Raw genomic sequence first — 24,038 nt, forward strand, 5'->3', positions numbered from 1 at the left:
GTAGAAGAAAATGAAAAAAGCAGAGATTTTAATTAAAAAGGCAGTTGTGCAGCATCCTGGCCATTGCAAAACACGCCTCACTGAATAACCAGCAGACTGATAATGTCTTATTATTGGGGACAGTGGAAGAGCAGGAGAGATTAAAGGACCATCTGGATTATCAGTATATAAGGAATGTTCCTCAGTGGTGGATTTGCTAATATTGCAGGACTTTGATCTGTATTTACCATATCCCTCTATATCTCTGCCTTGTCTCTGTCTCATTCTAGTTTTGTATAGATTCATACATCCCAAGGCCAGAAGGGACCACGGTGACCACCTAGTTTGACCTCGTGTGTAACACAGACCATAGAACTGCCCCCAAAATAATGCCTAGAGCAGATGTTTTTGTGAAACATCCAATCTTGATTTAAAAATTGTCAGAGCTGGAGAATGACCCTTTGTAAGTTGTTCCAATGGTTAATTACTCTCACAATTAAAAACTGGACACCTTATTTCCAGTCTGAATTTGCCTACTTCAACTTTCAGCCACTGAAAGTTTTACCTTTCTCTACTAGATTGAAGAGCCCATTATTAAATATTTGTTCTTCATATAGATACTTATAGACTGTAATCAAGTTACCCCTTCACCTTCTCTTTGTTATGCTAAGTAGACTGAGCTCCTGGAGTCTATCACTCCAAGGCAGGTTTTCTAATCCTTTAATCATTCATGTGGCTCTTCTCTTCTCGCTCTCCAATTTTTCAACATCCTTCTTGAATCGTGGTCACCAGAACTAGACACAGTATTCCAGCAACAGTCGCAGCAGTGCCAAATACAGTGGTAAAATAACCTCTCTATGTCTACTCAAGATCCCCCTGTTTACGCATCCAACAATTGCATTAGCCCCTTTGGCCACAGCATTGCACTGGGAGCTCATGTTCAGCTGGTTATCCACCATGATGCTCAAATCTTTTTCAAAGTCCCTGTTTCCCAGGATCTAGCCCCTCATCCTATAAGTATGGCCAGCAGTCTTTGTCCCTAGATATATACATTTACATTTAGCCATATTAAAATGCATTGTTTGCTTGTGTCCAGTTTGCCAAGAAATCCAAACCGCTGTGTATCAGTGACCTGTCCTCTTCATTATTTATCCCTCTCCAACTTTTGTGTCATCCGCAAACTTTCAATGATGATTTTATGTTTACTGCCAGGTCATCAGTAAAAATGTTAAATAGTGTAGGGCCATGAACCGCTCCCTGTGGGAGCCCACTAGCAACACATCTATTTAACGATAATAACCCATTTACAATTACATTCTGAGACCTGTCAATCAGCCAGCTTTTAATCCATGTAATCTGTGCCCTGTTAATTTTATATCTTTCTAGTTTTTTCATCAAAATTTCATGGTGCCCCATGTTCCAGTGCCCACCCTATGTTCTGCTAAGTTGGCTCACCTTCTTTTCCCTGTTACAGCCTTCTCCCACAAGAAGCCTCACACCTTTATTGTTTATGCTGTCTATCACACCTGAACATCCTCTCTGGCCTCTGTCTCTCATAACCTCACCCGCTTCCTTCAAACACCACCTCAAACTACTCTTCTGAGCCTTCCTTTGCTCATCTCCACTCTCATCCTCTCTCCTGGCTCTGTCCTCAAATTTTAGCATCATTAAATAAATGTAAAATAAATCTGTGTTTGAAAACCTGAATAAAAAGGAATGAATAGGATGGGTATGTAACAAAGAGCATGCCACATTTTTACTTGCCTATGGCATCCTTTAAATAATAAGCAATGGGTGGTGAATTTAAAATCGTTATGTACTGTTAGCCCATAATACTTCTATTATGATTAGTAATATGTTGGCACTTAGGAGCCCAGTTGATGACCCGGAGCCCATTGCACTAGGCACTGTACGAACGCAGTACAAACAGACTCAATAAATTGTAAACAGCCTAAATATGTTTGTGTCGGGATAGCAGAAAGTTAACTCAAGCAATTGAACAATTCTACTACTTACTCCCTAGGCAGATTTCTACTGCATTTAACTTTGAGTCTTCTGTGCTGTACCCAGATATTCCCTTCCCCTTACTGAGCAAAGTATCACATCTCCTCAAACTGGTTTCCCTCTGTGAGCTGTGCAGAAAGTTGGCTATAGCAAGTAAGTCCTCAGTGACCTGTGTTTTTTATTCAGCCACAGATCCCTTCAGCCGCCTCCTTAGCAAGCTGGCCCCCCTCTGCTCATCATACCCATACAGTAAATCAGAAGGAAAGCTCACACCCACCAATTTACTTGACAGTGTCTCTCCCTGAGTGCTCTATTCAGTCCTACAGTTGCCCAGATGAAGGGGCAGCATAGCAGGAACCAAACTGTGACTCAGTCACAATTCAGTCCCTGCTTCCCCCTTGCTCCATAAGAGGAGTAAGCTATGGCAGTCCATTTCCTGGAGCAGCTGGGCTGACCACCAGGACGTGTATGAGAGGGGAAGTAGGAGATCCCGGGAGGCTGCTGTTGTGACTCCAGCACCGATAACCAACACAATAGCGTAAGGGGGTATCTCACACCCCATGCTCGCCTGCATGGATGCAGAGTGGGACCCGTGACAGAGCCCGAAGTTTTGCCAAGCCAACTTCCTATTGTATTTTACTTTTGGCGCAATGGAAATGGACTTACCTGCCAACTGTGTATTGAGGAAGTGACACTAATAACTGTATAGACTCACTCACCGATGGGTTTTGTAAGGTAAGGTGTGACAGTTGTAACCCCTTCCTTTGGGACAATGCGACCCAACATCACAATGCAATGCAGAACTGCTGCAGTCCTGATGGGAGGGGGGTTATGTGGAGCAGGAGAGCTCCGCCTGATGTCTCTAAGGCCTGGTCCACACTACGCTGTTAAACCGATTTTAACAGCGTTAAATCGATTTAACGCTGCACCCGTCCACACAACACTGCTCTTTATATCGATTTAAAGGGCTCTTTAAATCGATTTCTGTACTCCTACAAAACGAGAGGAGTAACGCTAAAATCGATATTACTATATCAATTTAGGGTTAGTGTGGACGCAAATCGACGTTATTGGCCTCATTATTTTACAGTAGCTACCCACAGTGCACCGCTCCAGAAATCGACGCTAGCCTCGGACCACGGACGCACACCACCGAATTAATGTGCCTAGTGTGGACACGCACAATCAACTTTATAATATCTGTTTTATAAAATCGGTTTAAGCTAATTCGAATTTACCCTGTAGTGTAGACGTACCCTAAGAACAGGGTCTCCGTCTGCTTAGCAGGTCTGAGCATGTTCCTGTAGCAGGTTTACACTTATCAGAGCTTCATTGTGTTTCTGAATATGCCTGGTTTGGTGAGCAATGCACTCAGCTCCCACTTCCAAGTGTTCTCTCAAAAGGTCTAGTTCTGTCACAGCTGGCGGGTTTGCAGCTTTGGGGCCTCCTTCGGCACAAGAAGAATTGCTAAGATTAAAAAATGCTTGCAGTGTGATTTATGTCAAGTGGCTCCTGACAGGCATCCTAAATAAGAATCCAGTCAGAGCAGAAGCTGACCTGTTACAGATTTTCAGGCATTTGTTTAGCCGTATAACTGAAACAAAGGAGAAAAACATTACCGTGGAGGCATTTTTCAAGGTAAATGTGTAGTATTAAAAGCTTAGGCAACAAAAATGAATGATCATTCAAATGAATTTTATTCACCTCACCCTTTTGGTTGAGTCAGTCACAGATGAAATATAAATTCTTTCATTACTTAGTGCTTGTTTACATCTTGCCCTGGTTTCTAGAGACTGTTTTTGGCCCATGTGAAGGATGATGTTCTCCCAGTTCCCACATCACATTTGACACTAAGGCTCTGTCTACATTGTGGGCTAGGGCTGTGATTACCCTGTTCAAGTCACATATGCGGGGTAGCTCTCATCGAAGTAGCACGAGTCTGAATAGCAGTGTAGCCATGGTAGCACTGGTTCCAACAGCAGGGACACAGCTGAGCCATGCAAAGCACATGCCCACTGGTTCCATGAGGGTTTGTGCTCAGCATGGCTCAGACATGCCTCCACTGCCTCTACCAGTGCTACTGTGGCTATGCTACTATTTATACCACAGCTAGCTCGATGGGAATATGTGTACACAAGCAGGGGTGTCACATCCCCAGCTTGTAGTGTAGGCATAGCCTAATAGTAAAAGGGTCCCCTAACTGGCAATCCCAGCCAACAGACCAAGGGCCGAATGGGCATGGAGAATGATCTACCTTCTTTTCCCTAGAGGTAGTTCCCCTATGGGAGGCAGGGCAGCATGGGGAGTTGCATTGCCTCTGTCTGTGCTGTTCCTAGTCTGTGAATAGAGGGCGCCCCACTCCAGGGCTGGAAATCTGGCACAAAATTCACTTAGAAAAGTGGAGAGCAATATAAAAAGGATTGAAGACGTCATTACCATTAGTCAGTGTTTATAACTGTGCAGTAGATGGATTCTTATATTTTAAAAAAATGGTAAAACAGGTGGTGCCTTGTGTGCCCAGGTTGCAGACATCTGTCTGTCAGTGACCCGGAGAATAAGCTCAGACTGAGGAATGTTAGGTTGGTGGAGGTCCAAGAAAGAACTGAATCAGAAACTGAGAAATTATTCTTATTTTGGCATGATGAGAAAAGCGGTAGAAAGGGCTCCTCTGACTTTCCCTGTGCAATGGAGTGTGATTTTTTGCATTCCACCAGTCAATACTTCTCACTGTTATCCTCTGGCATGGGGTGAAATCCTGCCTCCTCCTCTTCCTCCTCCCCCACCCCGCCTTCAAGCCTGTGAGAGTTTTGCCAGTGACTTTGATGGGGACAGGTTACTCAACATAAAAGTGACCCTTTTCAGAATAATAGCCCTGTCAAACCTAGTCCCAGATTTGGACCTTAGCGTCCAAAATATGGGGGTTAGCATGAAAACCTCCAAGCTTAGTTACCAGCTTGGACCTGGTAAAGCTGCCACCACCCAAAAAATTAGAGTGTTTTGGGGCACTCTGGTCCCCACAAAAACCTTCCCTGGGGACCCCAAGACCCAAATCCCTTGAGTCTCACAACAAAGGGAAATAAACCTTTTCCCTTCCCCCCTCCAGGTGTTCCTGGAGAGATACACAGAAGCAACTTCCGTGAATCTAAGCAGAGGGACTCCACCCTCCCCCATTTCCAGCCTGGAAACACAAGCACTTCCCTCTTCACCCAGAGGGAATGCAAAGTCAGGCTAGTAAATCTAACACACACAGATTTCCCCCTGACTTCTTCCTCCCACCAATTCCCTGGTGAGCTACAGACTGAATTCCCTGGAGTTCCCCACTAAAGAGAAACTCCAACAGGTCTTAAAAGAAAGCTTTATATAAAAAGAAAGAAAAAGTACATGAAAATGGTCTCTCTGTATTAAGGTGACAAATACAGGGTCAATTGCTTAAAAGAATATTGAATGAACAGCCTTATTCAAAAAGAATACAATTCAAAGCACTCCAGCAACTATAGACATGTAAATAAAAAAAAAACATATAAATCACTATCTGATCTTTTGTACTTACAACTGGGAAACAGAAGATTAGAAAGCAGGAAATAGAAATCACTTCTCATAGCTGAGAGAGAGACAGACAGAAGACCAGAACAAAGGACTCACACACAAACTTCCCTCCACCCAGAGTTGAAAAAATCCTGTTTCCTGATTGGTCCTCTGGTCAGGTGCTTCAGATACTTATTTCCAGGTGAAAGAGACGTTAACCCTTAGCTATCTGTTTATGACAAGCCCCGTTTCATTTCAATGCCATGCATGTATCTAAGGCCCCAATCAGGCAAACATATATGCACATACTTAACTTTACTGCAGTGAGCAGTCCCATTGATCTCAGTGGGACCATCATTCACAAGAGTAGAGTTAAGCATGCATACATGCCAGCAAGGCTGCACCGAGATCAGTGGTACTGCATTTTGTGTGGCTCCCTTTTGCCACATTATAGATCAACATTAAGACACCCACGCACCACACTCCCCAATACACACACATCGTTCACCCCAAGTTTAACAACAAAGCAGCTGATGATTCTCTGTTCTGATAAGGAAATAACTTTTTTCCTTCTGTTGCTGGTGGCATCACCAGGGGAAAATAAGTAAAATAGCTAATGTGTCTTTAAAAGTCAGTTTAATCTGGGATCTCACACTAAAAATTTATAATTTTTATGGTTATTGAATGGTATCACTATGGGGGCAGAATTAAGGATGTCTGGATGCCCTGAATGCCTATGAATTCCTCACTTTATCATGGTTAGATTTTTTTAAGTGTAACCTTAACTCTGAATTTCCTGAGTGAGTAATGTTTGGCTTAGTGATATTACAACATCCATGTAATGATTTTTACCCTTATCTTACTGATACATACTCTCAACCTTAACACCCTCTTAATATAGATGGGACGATCTCCTGTACATGTTGTTAAATGATAAATACACAGCAGCTGTATGCAGCAGCCTCTCAACTTCTCTGCTCAACCCACATAAACATGCTTTAGGTTGAGGAAAAGCACCGACTTCCAGTTCTCATGGAATTGTATCCTCATTATGTTTATGACTATTTAGCTGAATAAGCACTGGAGGAAATCAGGAAATGGAACAGGGTAAGTAAGCAGAATTCTGGTTTCAGATTTCTGCACATGTATACACAGTAAGGGGTACATTTACATAGAATGCCGTTGTGTTTGTGGTGAGTAGAGATGCCTGAATTAAATCCCTGCATATGAACACTCTCAAGCGGTGAGGAAGTTTGGATCTGGATCTAAATTTTGTCGATAGCTCATATCTCTGTTACAGGCTTAACTCACAACCCATGTGTGAGCACCCTCAGACCATGAGAAACTGGAGCTGTGCCTCGCTGTTGCCTCTTAAGGTTTGTCCATCTCTAGTTTGTGTTTGAATACTATTATATATATAGTTATGCAGCATAAACTGCAGGAGCTAGGCAAACAGGAATTTTGCCTAGCATAACTTTCTTGTAAATTCAGTTCTGAAGGAAGGTACATTCGTCTTGGCCCTGGGGGCAATGGTATTCAGACTGCAATCTGAAGCCATGGGGAGGGATTCTCCTTCCACTTTGGCTATTGCACAGAGGGTATAAAAAGTCCATAAACTGGCTGGGAGAATTCTTTGGACACTGGCACAGTATAGGACTGCTGAAGCTGACCTGCATAGGCCCCCTCACAAACTCCAGCCTCGGGGTGTGTCAGGCCAGAGCCAAGGCAGGAAGGGGTGTGTTGGGAGCAGGAGAGCCTTCACTGTTACAGAGATTCTCACCTTCATACAGGGTCAGCTCTAACTCCCCCCCCCAAGCAAAAAAGAAGAGCGCATCCCCGCTGTACCCCTCTCCCTCTAGCGCTGCGCTGTCGAACCCCCCCCAGTGCCATCAAAACCCCAGCCCCCGAGAGCTATGCTGCCCAAAGCCCCGCCCCTGAGCACCACGCCCCCTGAAGCCCCCGTTCCCTCAAAGTGCCACGCCGCACCAAGCCCCCGCTCCCCCGAGCACCGCGCTGCGCCCCCGCCCCCCCTCCAAGCGCTGCGCTGCCCCAAGCCTCTGGCCCCCCAAGCACCGCGCCGTGCCCTCACCCCCCCAGCACCAAGCCCCGCCCACCCCGAACGCCGCACTGCCGAAGCATGAATAAAACCCTCCGGTGCTGCCCTGACGAACCAAAAAAAAAATCCAAACAAACAAAAATCCAAGTGCCGCCCTGCCTCAAGGTGCCGCCCCAAGCACGTGCTTGGTCGGCTGGTGCCTGGAGCCGGCCCTGCCTTCATAGAACTGAACAGCCCCGAGATGGGAGGGAGGGACGGCAGTGCTGCGAAGTAGTGCTGCTCCTATATGCCCTGCTCTATTTAGGGGGCTGCACCCTGGTCTGAACTTTGCTGTACTGGAGCTGCAGCACAGAATCTCAGCCTTTGTGTTTACACAGTCAGAGTGTGTCCCGGGCATTAACTGAAGCACTTCTATATGACTTATGGGGTGACAAGAGTATCACCAGATTTTTACTGTGTTAAAACAGTTATCAGGCACTTCTCAGATGATAAGAAGTTGATATTTTGAGGAACAGAATTAGCACTGCAACAATCATTTTACATTTCCTTATTGTTGCCTAGTAGATATGTGAATATATAGCTACAAATAAAATGAAAGATGCCCCTTTCCACCAAGCAAACTGAAAGTCATATCCAGGAGCACATCTCACTTGGCCATTTCTCATGAGTTGAGTCTCACCAGTCGCATTCCTACAATGCACTGTTTCTTTTCGCCTCCTAACCTAAAGGCTGCAGAGTTGGCAGGGCTCTCTGCTTAAGCCTACACCACAAGCTGTCTTATGAAAAGCCAAGATGCAGCCAGGGACAGCAACAGTCCCCACAGGGAATGCTGGAGTTCGCTGTATTGCCACGTGTCAGTTATTATGAAGGTATGCACACATGAAAAGCATTTACTGTTGTTTTATTTCACAATATGGTTTTCACTCCTGTGAGTCTGAAAGACACTAACACTTACTTTTGTCCTCTGCCTTAAATCCTTCTTTACAGGGTCTTAAATTCTTTTCCATTCTTTCTTTTCCCCAGCAGACGACCTCTTCCAAATTAGCCCTCTGCTGAATGGGACTATACCCTTAGGGCTGGTCTACACACAATTTACAGGAATAGTCTATACCATCAGAAGTCCTTTTATACCACTTCAGCTGCATTCAAACTAGAGGGTTGCACTGCTTTAATTGTATTAATTTTAAACTAATATAGTTCAAGTAGTACAAAAACTATGTCAACGATTCCCCTAAGAGGAGAGGAACAGAGATTGGCACGAGGTGTTGATTAAACCATTGGCATTTCCACACTTGAAATATATTTCACAGTTCAGTTTGACTTGGCATGATTTTGATTGAGCTTCTTAGTGGTGCACTGTTTGTTTGGGATATGCAAGAGAAAGACTGGGAATTGATCTGTCTTTTATGTAGGAGGAATTCAAGGCTGATTTACTATATTTGGAGCTTTATCAACAGCAGGGAATTGTGTCTGGAGGGAGACTACCAACTTTTGTTTTATGCCTCTTTCTCTACAAAGACTTAGATCTTTTTTCTTTGTAGCCGTGTTTTCTAGGCTCATAAGAGACTGGTAAAAATTGTGAGTTGGAGATGGGAATTTTGTTAGCAGAAGCTATGCACATTTCTCCCCATTGCTTAGCTTATGCAGCTCAGCCTTGGCCTGAAATAACCCCTTGTATTACAGCACTGGGTCTCCTTTATGTATGCTAGCTGTAGGTTTGTCTCATGCTGTAGTGCACAGAAATAGTCACTGGGGACTAAGCTGAGACCATGGTCTCATTTGCATTGGACCTGAACTTTCCTGGTATGAAAGGTTGGTACATTTTATAACTTTCTGTCCCCACTTATCACCATATTTCTCCCTCCTACAGAAATTTCCAAAAGAGTATAAGAGAGTTAAGCAAACCCCACTGAAATTCGTTTGAAAACCTCAACCTATAGGTCCTGGGAACGGTTCAGAAGTGAATTCCAAAATATAATAATAGTCTAAAACACCCCTTGAAATCCATTGAGTACTCACATGAACTGCAGAAATTCTTACAGTTCTACAAAGCCATCATTATATGGAAATCATGCAAAATAAAACCATATTACTTTGTGTGAAAGAAACCACAGCTGTTAGCTAAACCATATCCATGTGACATATGGAATAGAACTCAAAACTCACTCTTCCAAACACAAACCCTTTCAAACAGGGGATCAATGAGAATTTCTGGTGTTGTTACTAGGAGTAGGGCTAACAATTGGAGCTGGGTGAAACTTTTTTTAATGAAACCTAAAACCAGAAGCAACTCCTTTGGTGTCATGTTTCACTGCAAAGCTGGAACCCTGGTCCATGTTCAGCAAACCTTCTGGCAAACCAAGGTCTACATTTCAAATGAACCTGAGTTAGTGTATGGTTTTGAATGGAGATCATGCAAAACTCAATGGGTCTGCATGAGGACTGCAAAAAACCAGACAAAACACAACAAATGAATCTCGGGGTGCAGGGGGTGGGCGAGTGAGAACATATAGAAAACAACATTTTTTAAATGTTTGCACAGACCCCTGTGACTCAAAACCAGTGTGAATAAATAGCCTTTTTGTAGACTAGCCACTATACAGCTGGGTACTCAGAGACACTTAAGGCATCTTTGGTTCCAATGAATAGGGGGATGCAATGTACATACAAGCCTGTAGGTAGCATGGCAGTGATTCCAACGCTCTTTAAGCAGGCAGCACTATGAACTGTTCCTAGGGCAGCCATTGAAATCCAGACATTTGAAACAGTCTAATATGTTTAGATGTGTTGTTACAGTAAAATAGAGCCTGACCCAATTTGCCTGGGAAACGTTAGACAGTTTGAAACAATTGCTATCCTGGAAACAAAATCAACTTTAAAACAAATATGCTTTCACATGCCCAGCCAAACTTGTCAGATAAATCTGATATTGAAGCCAGGGATCAGCACTCCAGGCAAAGAAATGATACAAGGCCAAATTATTAAGCTTGGGACAAAGAATTCTTAGTATGATGTGACACGGCATAAAATGGATAGAAAATGGGGTTTGGTTGTATTCTGTCTTTGGAACTATTTATTTTGGAAACACAATCCTATCCATGCAAACATAACAGCATGGTAGAGCCAGAGTAGAGATAGGAAATGGTTTATATGAAGAAAAGCTTGCAATCGGAGCTAATAAGCTAAAGGCACTGGAGCCAGCAGCTGGCTCTGCTTCTAGATGTTCATGTGGCAAAGAGCTGAAATGTTCACATAGAGCTATGTTAAAAGTACTCTCCATTTAGGAAAGCACTCATTTCTGAATTGCAGCCACTTCTGGGGTGGAATAAGGCTGCCATTCTGCACTCGTAACTCCCCAAGCTGGACTTTGTTAAGGGTCCTGGGGCTGACATAACCCTACTCGTATGAAAAGTGGTGTGGGGGGGTGTCATAAACAGATAGTAGGAGTTAATAGAACAGAAGTACTTTTTATCTCTTTTGCTTGTAAAGGGTTAACAAAATCAGTGAGCCTGGCTGTCACCTGACCAGAGGACCAATCAGGGGACAGGATACTTTCAGATCTTGAGGGAGGGAAGTTTTTGTGTGTGCTGTTAGAATTTGGTTGTTGTTCACTCTGGGGGCTCAGAGGGACCAGACGTGCAACCAGGTTTCTCTCCAATCTCCCTGATACAGGCTCTTATAAGTTCAGAATAGTGAGTACTAGGTGATAAGGAGAGTTCAGCTTATGTTTGTTTTCTTTATTTGCAATGTGTATTTGGCTGGAAGGAGTTCAAATTTATATTTTGCTGAAAGGATTTTACTTTGTACTTGTATACTTAGGCTGGGAGGGTATTCCCAGTGTCTATAGCTGAAAGACCCTGTAACATATTCCATTTTAAATTTACAAAGATAATTTTTACTGTTTTTTCTTTCTTTAATTAAAAGCTTTTCTTGTTTAAGAACCTGATTGTTTTTTTTATTCTGGTGAGACCCCAGGGGACTGTGTCTGGATCCACCAGGGAATTGGTGGGGAGAAAGGAGGGAAGGGGGAGAGAAAGGTTAATTTCTCTCTGTGTTAGGATTACTTTCTCTCTCAGGGAGAGTCTGGGAGGGGGAGAGAGAAGGAGGGAGGAAGGTGAATTGTCCTCTCTGTTTCAAGATTCAAGGAGTTTGAATCACAGTGATCTTCCAGGGTAACCCAGGGAGGGGAAGCCTGGGAGAGGCAACAGTGAGGGAAAGGGTTTACTTTCCTGGTGTTAATATCCAGAGGGTCTGGGTCTTGGGGGTCCTCGGGCAAAGGTTTGGGGGGACCAGAGTGTACCAGGCACTGGAATTCCTGGTTGGTGGCAGCGCTACAAGTACTAAGCTGGTAATTGAGCTTAGAGGAATTCATGCTGGTACCCCATCTTTTGGACGCTAAGGTTCAGAGTGGGGAATTATACCATAACAGGGCATCACTGAACATAAGTGCTGAGGCCCTCAGTTTTATGTCATACCCAAAGGACAGCACATCACACTTTCATGCTATCCTAGGGTATGGGATCAGTGCTCACCTCCAGGAGCTATAGAATCACCACCACCACTTCCAGCAGCACCATGAGCTTTTCATGACATCTCCGTTCCAAGAACTAGGCAGACTTCCCGCTGCTGACAAGGACTAGGGAGAGCACAGTTGGAGTGATTAAACCTTAGAGCTCTTACTTAATTGCTTCTCTCAGGGGTGCAATAAGAGGGGCCAGACCATCCTCCTCGCTCCCCTCCCCCTTGGACTGCATGTCCAGGGTTTGAACCACCCAGAGCCACACTCCATAAGGGGCCTGCAGAGAACATCCCCTTTCTCTTCAGCAGCCCCCAGTTACTTCCCCAGGTGGGTGGCTGGTGTGCGTGGGATCTACCTCAGCCCAGCATGAAGCCAAAAAGCCAGCCCAACCTGTTGAGCTTCCTCTGTGGCTGCGAGGGTGGCTGAGTCCACAGCACAGAGTTGCTGAAGCAATACAGATCACTGATCCAGCTTGGAGACCACCCGGCCCAAAGTGCGGCCTCTGGTCTGGGTGAGGTGGGAGGAGGCCAGGGCTATGGGGTCTTGAGGAGATGATGTTCCTTAGAAGGGGAAGACCCCATGCCTGTGTGCAATGGAGGAAAGTTCCATCTGTGCCCCTGCGGATGGGGGGTGCCTCTAAGGTGCCATTGAGCTCACCCATCATGTGCTTGGTTCCAGGGAGATAACCCTCCGGACGCCGAAAAAAAATCAGAACCTCTTGGTCTCCCTACTTAGGCAAATTTTGGTCATGCCCCTGGCTTCTCGTATAGAAATATCATTTAGTTCAGCAAAAGGTACATGAGAAGCCTGGTTCTTCACTCATTTCCATCAGTCTGACGTAAATGTAGTTCCATTGACTTCAGTCTGATTTCCATCGGTGCAAGTGAGAGGCGAATCAGGCCTACTCTTTAGAAAGAGCCATGCAATTATCAATGAATGATTATTTCCACATACAAACCCATACACAAAGTGGGGCAGAGAGGCCTCCAGGACCCGGCAGGACCTTATGCTATTGGCCCTTCAATCAGAATCCTTCTGGGTTCTCATCTGTAAGTCGTTTACTTGGAGAACAAAGATGAAAAGTAGTGTACTTTTTCAGGAAAGAAGGGAGGAGGCCCAAATCCAAGGCTGCCTTGATGCTATGCCCAAACCCCACCTTTACAATCACACATGGAAATGATTTGGAAACGGGAAAATAAAAAAGCCTTTTGAAGGTAAGACCCATCTGTTTTTCTGCTGCACAAATCAGGCTGAACAGAAACAGCTGATTCTTGGTTTTGATGCAGTCCTAGTGTCCGAGTTCTATCTCATAACGCTCCTGCTAGTACACAGAAAAACGGCAACACACACAGCAAACCTGATCCGGTAAGCTGAGTGCGCTCAGCTCCTAAAGGGAATAGAGACACTCAGCACCCTGCAAAGATAGGCTCAGCACTTTGCAGGATTGGGCCTACTATATGCATTCCAGAAATTCCTGTCCTCCTCTGACTGCAACAACAGGCCCTCAGTCTGAAGGGAACAGGACAAGGAGACAGTTTTAGTGTCTCTCCAGGTGCTTTCTACTAGGAAAAGCAGATGTTGCTTGGTTCTTTTCAGAACCTTCTGAAAAACTTAAACATAAAAATGAAAACACCTGCATTTCTCAGCTCCTTTTGAGCTCCAAACTCAGTTTTTTAAAGCTGCCAGGAACAGGAACAACTGCATATGAAAAGAGTTCCTAGACCACACGCAGACCCATTTATCTTTGGGGGTTGTACAGCGCTCATCACCTTCATATCTGAAACTTGTTGCAAGCGGGTAAAGTTCCCGTGACCTGAAGGGAGTTGCCTGTGCTCATACCAGATCTGAATATGGGCTATTATTTTTGTTTGAAGTACTAGTTGGGAGGGGAAAATAAAGGAAAGCAAAGTTGCACCAACTGAGGATCTGGTCCAATAAATCAGCATAGCTCTGTTTATTACAATGTAGTGACACCAGTTTACATCAGTTGAGGACTACCTATTGTATGAAAATAAGGGCATGGCTACACATATAGCGGCTCAGTGGCGCAGCTGCAGCATATCTGGTTGAAGACATGAGAGCTCTCCTGTTGACACAATAAAACCACCTCTGCGGGCGGCAGTAGCTATGTTGGTGGGAGAAGCTCTCCCACCAACATACAGCTGTGCAAATGAGCGCTTATGTTGGTGTAACATAGGTCACTCAGGGGTGTGGTTTATTTACAGCCCAGAGCGACATAAGTTCTGCAGACATAAGCTGGAGTGCAGACAGAGACAGAGCCTAAGAAGTAAAATGCTTATGACTCATTCCAGAGATGAATCTCTGCCCTGTCCTTTCCAAGAGGAATATGTCTCAGGGGAAGCCATTCCAGAGCTAAGTGCTTTGGAAACTAGAACGTAACGTCCTAGATTACTGACAGCTTCTTGAATGAATTGCCTAAGACTTGGTATTAAAGATCTATATTGTGATGTGAGCACAGTCCGGAGCAAGGAACAATGCATACACTGCCAGAGCCCAGAAGTAGCCCCAGGAGGCAGTATGACTCAAATACAGCTCTGTGCTCAGTTCACAGTTCCTGCCCTGCTTCTCTCTTGCTCCAGTGGGGCAGTAATTTTCTGCAGGCCTATACTCACAGCAAATTAGAACACACACTATGCTGGCTCAGGTGCCCTGGCCGTTGGGACAGCAGGGAGGGCAGATGTCATAAACAGATAGTTAAGGGTTAATGTCTCTTTTACCTGTAAAGGGTTAACAAACAGGGACCCAAACACCTGACCAGAGGACCAATCAGGAAATTTCAAATCTAGGTGGAGGGAAGCCTTTGTTTGTGGGTTTTGGGTTTGTGTGTTGTTCTCTCTGGGTCCTAGACGGGACTAGAGGTGCAACCAGGTTTCTGCCAATCTCCCTGCTACAGTCTCTTATCTATTCAGAATAGTAAGTAAGTACAAAGGCGGTTATAGTCTTTTAACTTGTTTTTCTTTATTTGCAGATTTCTACTTGCTGGAAGTAGCTTAAATTGTGTTTCTGCTGGAGAAAGCTTCTTTCTATTGTCTATAAGCTATAAAAACCCCGTATATTTACCATCTTGATTACAGAGACAATTTTTATGTTTTTCCTTCTTTATTAAAGTTTTCCTCTTTTTTTTTTTTAAATATAATTGATATTTTTGGTTATCTTTTGTAATACTCCAGGGAAGGGAGTCTGCACTCACCAGGGAATTGGTGGGAGAAAGGAAAGGGAGGAGGGAAGGAAAAACCTGCTCTCTGCGTTTATCTCTGTATCTCTCTCCGGGGAAGAAGGGAGGGGGAAGGTAACATTCCTCTCGGGATGGTGATTCAAGGAGTTGAATCACAGTGGTCTCCTAGTGTACCCAGGGCGGGAAAGAGCTGGGAGGAAGAAAGGAGGGGGAAGGGAAATGGTTTATTCCCCTTTGTTGTGAGACTCAAGGAATCTGGGTCTTGGGGGTCCCCAGGAAAGGGTTTGGTGGGACCAGAGGGTATCAGGCCCTGGAATTCCTGATTGGTGGCAGCATTACAGAATCTAAGCTGGTAATTAAGCTTAGAGGACTTCAGGCTAGTACCCATATCCTGGACGCTAAGGTCCAGAGTTGGGAATTATACTGGCAGTAATTTTCTGCAGGCCTATACCCACAGCAAATTAGAACACACTATGCTGGCTCAGGTGCCCTGGCCATTGGGACAGCAGGGAGGGCAGAGTCAAAGCTCTGCCTAGGACCCCCTATCTGGAGCAGGTGGGTGAGAAATGGCCACAGAGCACATATTTACTCCCATGCATTGAGACCCAAGGATTGGGTGTCTGCACAGGAGCTTGCAAGTTCTTACTCCCCTATCACAATCTAATCCTTACTAAACTAAGCCTTGGTATTAAGATTCTGATCCCCTCACTCCTGTGGGGTAGCATCTTACTCCACAGACAGTCTCACTGATTTCAGTGGGACTACTTGTAGTGTAAGGTGCTGCCCAGTGTGAGTACGAGTGTTAGCATCTGGCCCAAACCCCTTACTCAGTCTGTTGAGCAGTTACTCACATGAGTTGTCCCGTGGTACTGACACTGTGAATAGCAGCACACTAGTGGGAGTGAGGGCTTCACAGTCTGGCCCTGTGATCGCAGAAACATCGGTGCAATATTACTGCTGCCCATGCAGTTACTCCTGAGCTATGCTTGTCTAAGTGGGATCAGAATCAGTCCTTATATCTCAGCTTCCCCACGTGTACTCCTTCAGGTCCCTCCTTAAAACACGCTTCTTCCATGAAACCAGCCATGAACTATTCACCTCCTCAGAGAAAAGACACCCACAAAAACTTGGAACTAACAGGTTTGATGCACGCCAAACTCCGGCACTAATTTATTTCTTTTAATTGTCTCCTTCCCCCGTTCTTTGGGCTTGTCTGTTTATAGTGTTGTCTCTGCAGCAGGGACATGGCCATCTTATGAGTCACTAAAGCAGCCCTGCATCCCTGTTGTACCATTGGCACAGGTGGGCTGAGAATCTGGCTCAGTGCATTTCTTGTCATGCACAGTACTGTAGTTACTTGATTAGTGTTACCAGCCTCGGTCAAGTATGAAAATGCTGTATGTGAAGAGCATAGACAACAAAATCCATGTATCATATATGTGGCTTTAAAAAGATCTAGCCACGCCACACTTGGTTATTCTCTAAACAGCCTTAGTACTGTCTGAAAAGTTGCATTTCATCTTGGGTAGTAGACCAGCTAGACACAGAAATCCAGAGGGAGCCAGATGGACATAGACTGGAGCCATTTTTTCTCCCTTGAGTTGGTTTACCGACCAAACAGACAGAGCATTGTTCGCTTCCAAAAACCACTTTGTCTTTTATGTCAGCAAGTGCTGGTTTGGGCACTGCACATTCTGGCTCTATTTCACTCCTGCTCTAGGCTCAGAATCATGCGCTGGGAATCAAAACAAGAGTTCTCCCAGTTTCCCTTTCCCAGCTTTAACCGGGGAGTCAAGTTTTCCCTTCCACCTCAACAACAACAGACTGGAAGAAAGTACATTCTTTATGAGAGAGACAAGGTGGGTGAGGTAGTATCTTTTACTGGACCAACTTCTGTTGGTGAGAGAGACAAGCTTTCAAGCTTCTCAGAGCTCTTCTTCAGGTACTCAGAGTGTCACAGCCAAATACACGGTGGAACCGATTGTTTCATTATACTCTTTATGTTATTTCTGGCAGCTGAATATTCCATACTTAACAGGGGATGATAATGATAAATATAACGCTACAGGAAGAGTGTTGTATTTACAACCTCAATGTGAGTAGTTTTCCAAAGACACTTGCTTCAGGTCCATGCTATAAAACTACTCCAGTTTATGCTATGGCTTCAATTCAGTCTGAAATGAAAACCATACATACAGCTCTGCTTTGCCAGTTTGACAAACTGGTAGGTACAGTGTGTCCTTGGAAATTAAGTTCAGCTCTCAGCAGGCGTGCTAACAACAAAACCAGTAAAAGATGTGAATTGTATTGGTTTTTCAAAAGAGGCTTTTATAACCATAAGCCAACACTATGAATTCTCGCTGATCAAATGCAAATATGATAGAACGCGGCTCACACAAAGCATCTTGAAGAGCTGTGGATGCAGTTTGATCACTAGGGTTGCATTTTTTCAAGTGTGGCTCAGAATGTTTATCTTTGAAATTTTACTCCTAGGGGGCTTGAACTTTGACAGAATTCAAAATAAAAAAGAAGTATGTTTTCAATTTCTCTTTTAAAACCGAATTTAACAACTTGGCATTGTTAGTAGTTCAAGAGAGAGAACTCCACAGCTCTGAAGTATAACAGGCAAAAGCCCTAACCAAAAAACATTTCCATGGAAATAAGTGTACAGTTTCCTCCCTGCTCAGAGGACTCCAGTTCGGATGAAGCCCACTGGGTAAACAGATTAGGAGTATAATTCAAATCATAGTGAAAAAACACCCATGCAAAAAGCTCTAGGCAATCTGACAATTAATTTGCCTCACAAAAACCACAATAGTGACCACCCAGCAGTATTAAAAATAAATCCTTATGGATAATACCAACTTAGGTCACCAGTAGCATTAGTCAATCATGGATATTAACAAAGTAACTCAGGTAGCCCATAAAACAAAACAGCTGAAAAGCTCACTTCCACCCCCTACCATTCTGGGAACATACCCTTAACTTTCCCCAAAGCCTTTTCCAATAAATAGCATTTGCCGTATGGCCAGAAGCCCATCAAGTATTTAAATAACAAAACAAATGCAAAAAAAAATACAAAATTGTGAAACAAACATGCCGTTTGTAGCCATTGTATTGTTCACTCTGCTTGTATGTTCTGTGCCTTTTTCCTACCCTTTTAGTTGTGTTGTCTATTTAGATTGTAAACAATTCAGGGCAGGGACTGTCTCTTATTCTATGTTTGTACAGGGCCTAGAAAAATGGGCCCTGTCTTCTCAGAAGGCTCCCGGGCACAATGGCAATAAATTATAAATGATAACATGGCAGAGTTAATGTTGTGGAAAGAACATACCTCAGCCCAGATCTAGAGCTGTGGCTGAGGAGACCTTAATGCAGCTCAGGAGGACCCATCTTTCTGTTCCCCCAATCCTGGCACTGGGCTGATACCTGAAATACGTTAGAGCAACATCAGGGCTGCTCACAGAGTATATCTTCAAGGAAATACACCCATATTATCTCTGACCAAGCTAGCATGTTAAAATGTAGTTGTGGAGGTGCAAGGGGCTAACTGCCCCAAGTACACACCTAGCATCTCCAGCAGGATCATACTGGTTACGGCTCGCCTGCGCTGCCTCAACTACCCTTCTATTTTTAACAGGTTAGCACTGATTGACCTAGTGCAGGTATGTCTCCATGAGCTGGGAGTTACACCTTCCAGCTCCAGTGCAGATATCCTGTTAGTTCCAATAGCTGCTGACAGCCCCCAGGGACCATTCCACCAGCTGGGGCATCAGCTGACCTAAGGAAGCCCTGACCATGTTGATTTCTCTCAGCTACACCCCTCATGCTAGGAGCCAAAGTGGGAGTGGGGGCCGGGGGGGGTGACATGGGACCCACTACAGCAGCTCTAAACAACCTGAGGATCCCCAAATGGTGGGGAAATCCTCCAGGGCCTAGGTAAGCCAGTTTTAGGGCTGCTTTGCACCAGCAGAGTACCATTAGACTGCCCTGACACAGGGCAGGATCCAGGCTCTCACCTTTTTTTTCCTAAATTTTTCCCATACAGCCATAATGTGGCATGTGAATGTCTTTTTATTTATTTATTTATTTGTTTGTTCATTCAGTTATTTTTGCACTAAATTTCCTAGCTTTGTCCCAAGAGAGAAGAATAGAAGAAATGAAGGAGAATACACCATGATGCTCAGTAACAATGGTAACCGGTGTCTATTCAGCATCACAGCGAAGCTTACACTGGCCTAACTCAGAGTCAACAATCAGCAGCTATTACCATGCATTGAAAATCTCATCCTCTTGGAAAAATGCACATCTGCTCAGTGCATCTCTTTAGCAATGGGGACCCTCAGATTTAGTGGTATCTTCTGCTAACACGATGAAGTGTTTAGCTCTTTAGGGCGGAGACTGTCTCTTTACTGCATGCCTAAGGCCCAGATCCCCAAGGCGCAGGGGTGGGGAAACTGAGGTTTGCTACATACAATAAAATGCCCTTTTTCAAACCTAATGCAATAGCTTTCAGACAGATTCACTGAGCATGTGTACTGGTGGAAATCCTTGGCAGAGTCCATCTTCTGTGAGCCAAGTACTCAGTGTCCTCCTATATCATTCTGCTTTAAAAAGATGGATGACTTGCACAGAGGGAATGTAGTACATCTGGCTATTAAATTAAGACTGCCAGAGTCAAAGGTAGCCCTGCTTGTTTTATGAAGTATTGAATAATACCTTGTTGTCTAGAGTCTGAATCAGCTTTCATAGGTTCATAGATTCCAAGGCCAGACGGGACCATTGTGAGCATCTAGTCTGACCACCTGTATAACACAGGCCATAGAACTTCCCCAGAATAATTCCTAAAATACATCTTTTTTACCCTGTATGTAGATTCAGAGATTTTAAGATTAGATGCAGAACTAGACAACATACCCAGTTTCCATTTGTCATGTCCTAGTGAATCATATTTGACAAAAAAAGAAGATAACCATGCAGCTTTTGAACTATATATTAATATTCTCATTTAGTAGGAAATGCTATAGTTAAAGTTCCAAGAAGTTTTTTAATTAATTCTAACTCCTTCTTTTTAGGTGTTACAAATTTTCCCCCGAAAACCTCCTTTACTGGAATTATCCATGGGTATATTCCACTCAAAGGTGATTTTTTTTCATTGCTGATGAAAGCTCAAAATACCTTTCAGCTATTTTTGTGATATGTAAAAACAGTTATTCCTCTGATCCTGCAAACACTTACGCTTGTAGCTGTACATGTGAGGAATCTCACTGAACTCAACAGGACTACTCAGATGTGTACATTTACTCCCATATGTAAGTGTTTGTAGGACTGAAGCCTTATTCAGGAAGTTTCTGCTTTGAGACATCACTGCAGAATATTCCCAAATCATAGAATCATAGATTATCAGAGTTGGAAGGGACCTCAGAAGGTCATCTAGTCCAACCCCCTGCTCAAAACAGGACCAATTCCCAACTAAATCATCCCAGCCACGGCTTTGTCAAGCCTTACCTTAAAAACCTCTAAGGAAGGAGATTCCACCACCTCCCTAGGTAACCCGTTCCAGTGCTTCACCGCCCTCCTAGTGAAAAAGATTTTCCTAATATCCAACCTGAACCTCCCCCACTGCAACTTGAGACTATTACTCCTTGTTCTGTCATCTGGTGCCACTGAGAACAGTCTAGATCCATCCTCTTTGAAACCCCCTTTCAGGTAGTTGAAAGCAGCTATCAAATCCCCCCTCAATATTCTCTTCTGCAGACTAAAGAATCCCAGTTCCCTCAGCCTCTCCTCATGAGTCATGTGCTCCAGACCCCCAATCATTTTTGCTGCTCTCGACTGGACTCTTTCCAATTTTTCCACATCCTTCTTGTAGTGTGGGTCCAAAAACTGAACACAGTACTCCAGATGAGGCCTCACTAATGTTGAATAGAAGAGAATGATCACGTCCCTTGATCTGCTGGCAGTGCCCCTACTTATACAGCCCAAAATGCCATTAGCCTTCTTGGCAACAAGGGCACACTGTTGACTCATACCCAGCTTCTTGTCCACTGTAACTGCTAAGTCCTTTTCTGCAGAACTGCTACCTAGACATTCGGTCCCTAGTCTGTAGCAGTGCATGGGATTCTTCTGAACTAAGTGCAGGACTCTGCACTTGTCCTTGTTGAACCTCATCAGATTTCTTTTGGCCCAATCCTCTAATTTGTCTAGGTCCCTCTGTATCCTATCCCTACCCTCCAGCATATCTACCACTCCTCCCAGTTTAGTGTCATCTGCAAACTTGCTGAGGGTATAGTCCACACCATCCTCTAGATTATTAATGAAGATATTGAACAAAACCAGTCCTGGGACTGACCCTTGGGGCACTCCGCTTGATACCAGCTGCCAACTAGACATGTAGCTATTGGTCACTACCTGTTGAGCCCTACGATGTAGCCAGCTTTCTATCCACCTTATAATCCATTCATCCAGTTCATACTTCTTTAACTTGCTGGCAAGTATAGTGTGGGAGACCATAACAAAAGCTTTGCTAAAGTCAAGGTATAACATGTCCACTGCTTTTCCCTCATCCACAGAGCCAGTTATCTCCTCATAGAAGGCAATTAGGTTAGTCAGGCATGACTTGCCCTTGGTGAATCCATGCTGACTGTTCCTGATCACTTTCCTCTCCTCTAAGTGCTTCAGAATTGATTCCCTGAGGAATATATTATTATGATTATTATTTGTAGTGTAGTAGCACCTAAGTGAACCAGGACCCTATTGTGCAAAGCACTGTACAGCTTTTTACTACAGATACATACTGAACACAATCCTCCTCCATCTTTGTTAGAAAGCGACCCCTACCGAGCAACTGATTTTGGTTGGCCACTTGAATAGTCACTTTAGACATGTTTCAGTGTATGAATTATTTGCTAAGCACAACAAGCTCGGTGGTGCATGTGATATGGACACAGACTGCTCCCAAAAGTTTGTAAAGTACAGTCACAGTAAAGACAGAATGCCCTAAGAAGCCCAGATGAGGAAGTAACTTGGTATGTAGCCCCATGCTTTATCCCCGCCCCCACAAAGAGAACTTAAGAATGGCTGAACTATGAAAACTGGCTTGTGATGTTCTTTTATGACTATGACCAATGCCAAGCTGGAAAATAGCAAAGTCAAATGACCCAGCCTACAACTTTCAAATGTTCATCAGTTTGGTTGTTAATTTCAATCCATTTGCAAGACTCTCATCTCAGGGAGATGGGTTTATCCCACTACTAGTTCTAACAGACAAGGCTTGTTAGGCAAGTTGGTCTTAAATTACTATTTGTTAAGCAATATTTTAACTACAATATAAAAAAATGTTGATATTTGTTGCATAATATATTAATATTGCAGTTAAAAGGCTGGTGTTAAGGTACCTCTATCAACTTCTAAAATAATTCTCCCTTCTCTCCCCAGCCTCCACTTAAACCCTTTCACTCTTTACAATGACTTCTCGAGAGCCTGAAACTGAACTCTGATGCCCTTACTCACGTGCTGAGCTGCTGGCACTGTTTTTTGGGGGGGGATTATTTTACTTATTTAATTTTAGAAAATGTCACTGAGACTCCAATTCAGCAAAACACTTCGGTGTGTGCTTGAAGTTAAGTTTATGCTAACATCCCATTGACTTCACTAGGACTTAGGCATGTGCTCAGAGTTAAGCATGTGCTGATATGCTTTTTCTGAACTGGGGCCTGTGAGGGGGTGTACCTGCCCCTTCAAGGCCCCCTGCTGGAGGACCTGTGATCCTACCATATCCTGTCCCAAGAAAGGAGCAGTGAAGGTTGGGTCCTCCAGCATTGCCTAGAAAGACAGCATAGAAACAGCCAATCAGAGCCCAGCAGGATCAGCTAAAAGGAGCTGCTGGGGCTCAGTTCTTGGCTGGGAGCAGAGAAGGGAAGAACTGGAAGATGGGTTCTGTGGCATATGCATTCAGTGAGGAGGAAGAGGATCTGAGAACTTCAGCCCTGAGATAATGGTGAAGAGAAAGGGGCTATATGGGAGAAGGCCCTTTTGGCTTAGATAGTCCTTCTTTTTATGCAAGAGCAAACAGGACAAATGCCCACTTCTGTGAGAAAAGGGGTGTGCAGGAATGGGGAGGGGGTAGGGCTATGCCAGCCCCATGCAGAAAGGGAGGCTGGGCTCAGGTGGGGGGCAGACAGGGCTCAAGCAAGCAGCAACAGTATCACCAGCCTCATCTGGGAGGCAGGCAGGGCTTGGGTGAGCAGCGATGCCAGCCCCAGGCTTGTGTGGGGAGAAGGGCTGGGTGAGCAGCTTGGGTCCATTCCCAGGGAGGGGTTTTGGGGGGCCTTGGGTGAGTGGCTCAGGCCCTGCAGTGGCTGGGGGGGCTTGATCCAGCCCTGCACAGTGCTCTGTTTTTCTTTTGGGAAATATGGTCACCCTACCCAGGGAATAGCAGCAACTAATTAAAGGAAGCAGTTGTGGCTGCTGTTTATAGGGTACCTGGGTTGGGACCTGGAGCAGTGGGTAGGCCTGCATTCCCACATTGTGAAAGCCCCAAGAAGGGGACAAGGCTCTTTTGGGAAGCCTGAGTGAGAGATGGGATTTAAAGGGCCTAGAAACAGGGCTGAAGACCCTGATGAGGGCTGACAGTTTGTTGAACCCTCTGCTATCTTGGGAAGGGCTTGTCCATTTGACTGTGAGACTTGACTAGAGGGTTGAGCTGCTGAAGATCTCCCTACCAAGGCTGGCAACCTACAGGTGGCTCCAGGAGCAGG

The 24,038-nt window shown here is 44.5% G+C and overlaps 1 protein-coding gene across 3 annotated transcripts in view; it reads left to right on the plus strand.

The window, feature by feature from the left end:
* Positions 1-24,038, plus strand: part of POMGNT2 (protein O-linked mannose N-acetylglucosaminyltransferase 2 (beta 1,4-)) — a 271,191-nt gene that overhangs the window by 133,868 nt on the left and 113,285 nt on the right. For 2 of the 3 annotated variants that reach the window (XR_007772385.1, XR_007772388.1), the window contains 2 exons: positions 13,183-13,297; positions 15,073-15,227. The gene's annotated coding sequence lies outside the window, so the exon portion shown is untranslated. Of the gene's footprint in view, positions 1-13,182; positions 13,298-15,072; positions 15,228-24,038 lie in introns of those variants that run through there. The other variant, XR_007772387.1, reaches the window with a different exon arrangement.

The sequence above is a fragment of the Gopherus flavomarginatus genome, chromosome 2, assembly GCF_025201925.1.
Source record: "Gopherus flavomarginatus isolate rGopFla2 chromosome 2, rGopFla2.mat.asm, whole genome shotgun sequence".
NCBI lineage: Eukaryota > Metazoa > Chordata > Testudines > Testudinidae > Gopherus > Gopherus flavomarginatus.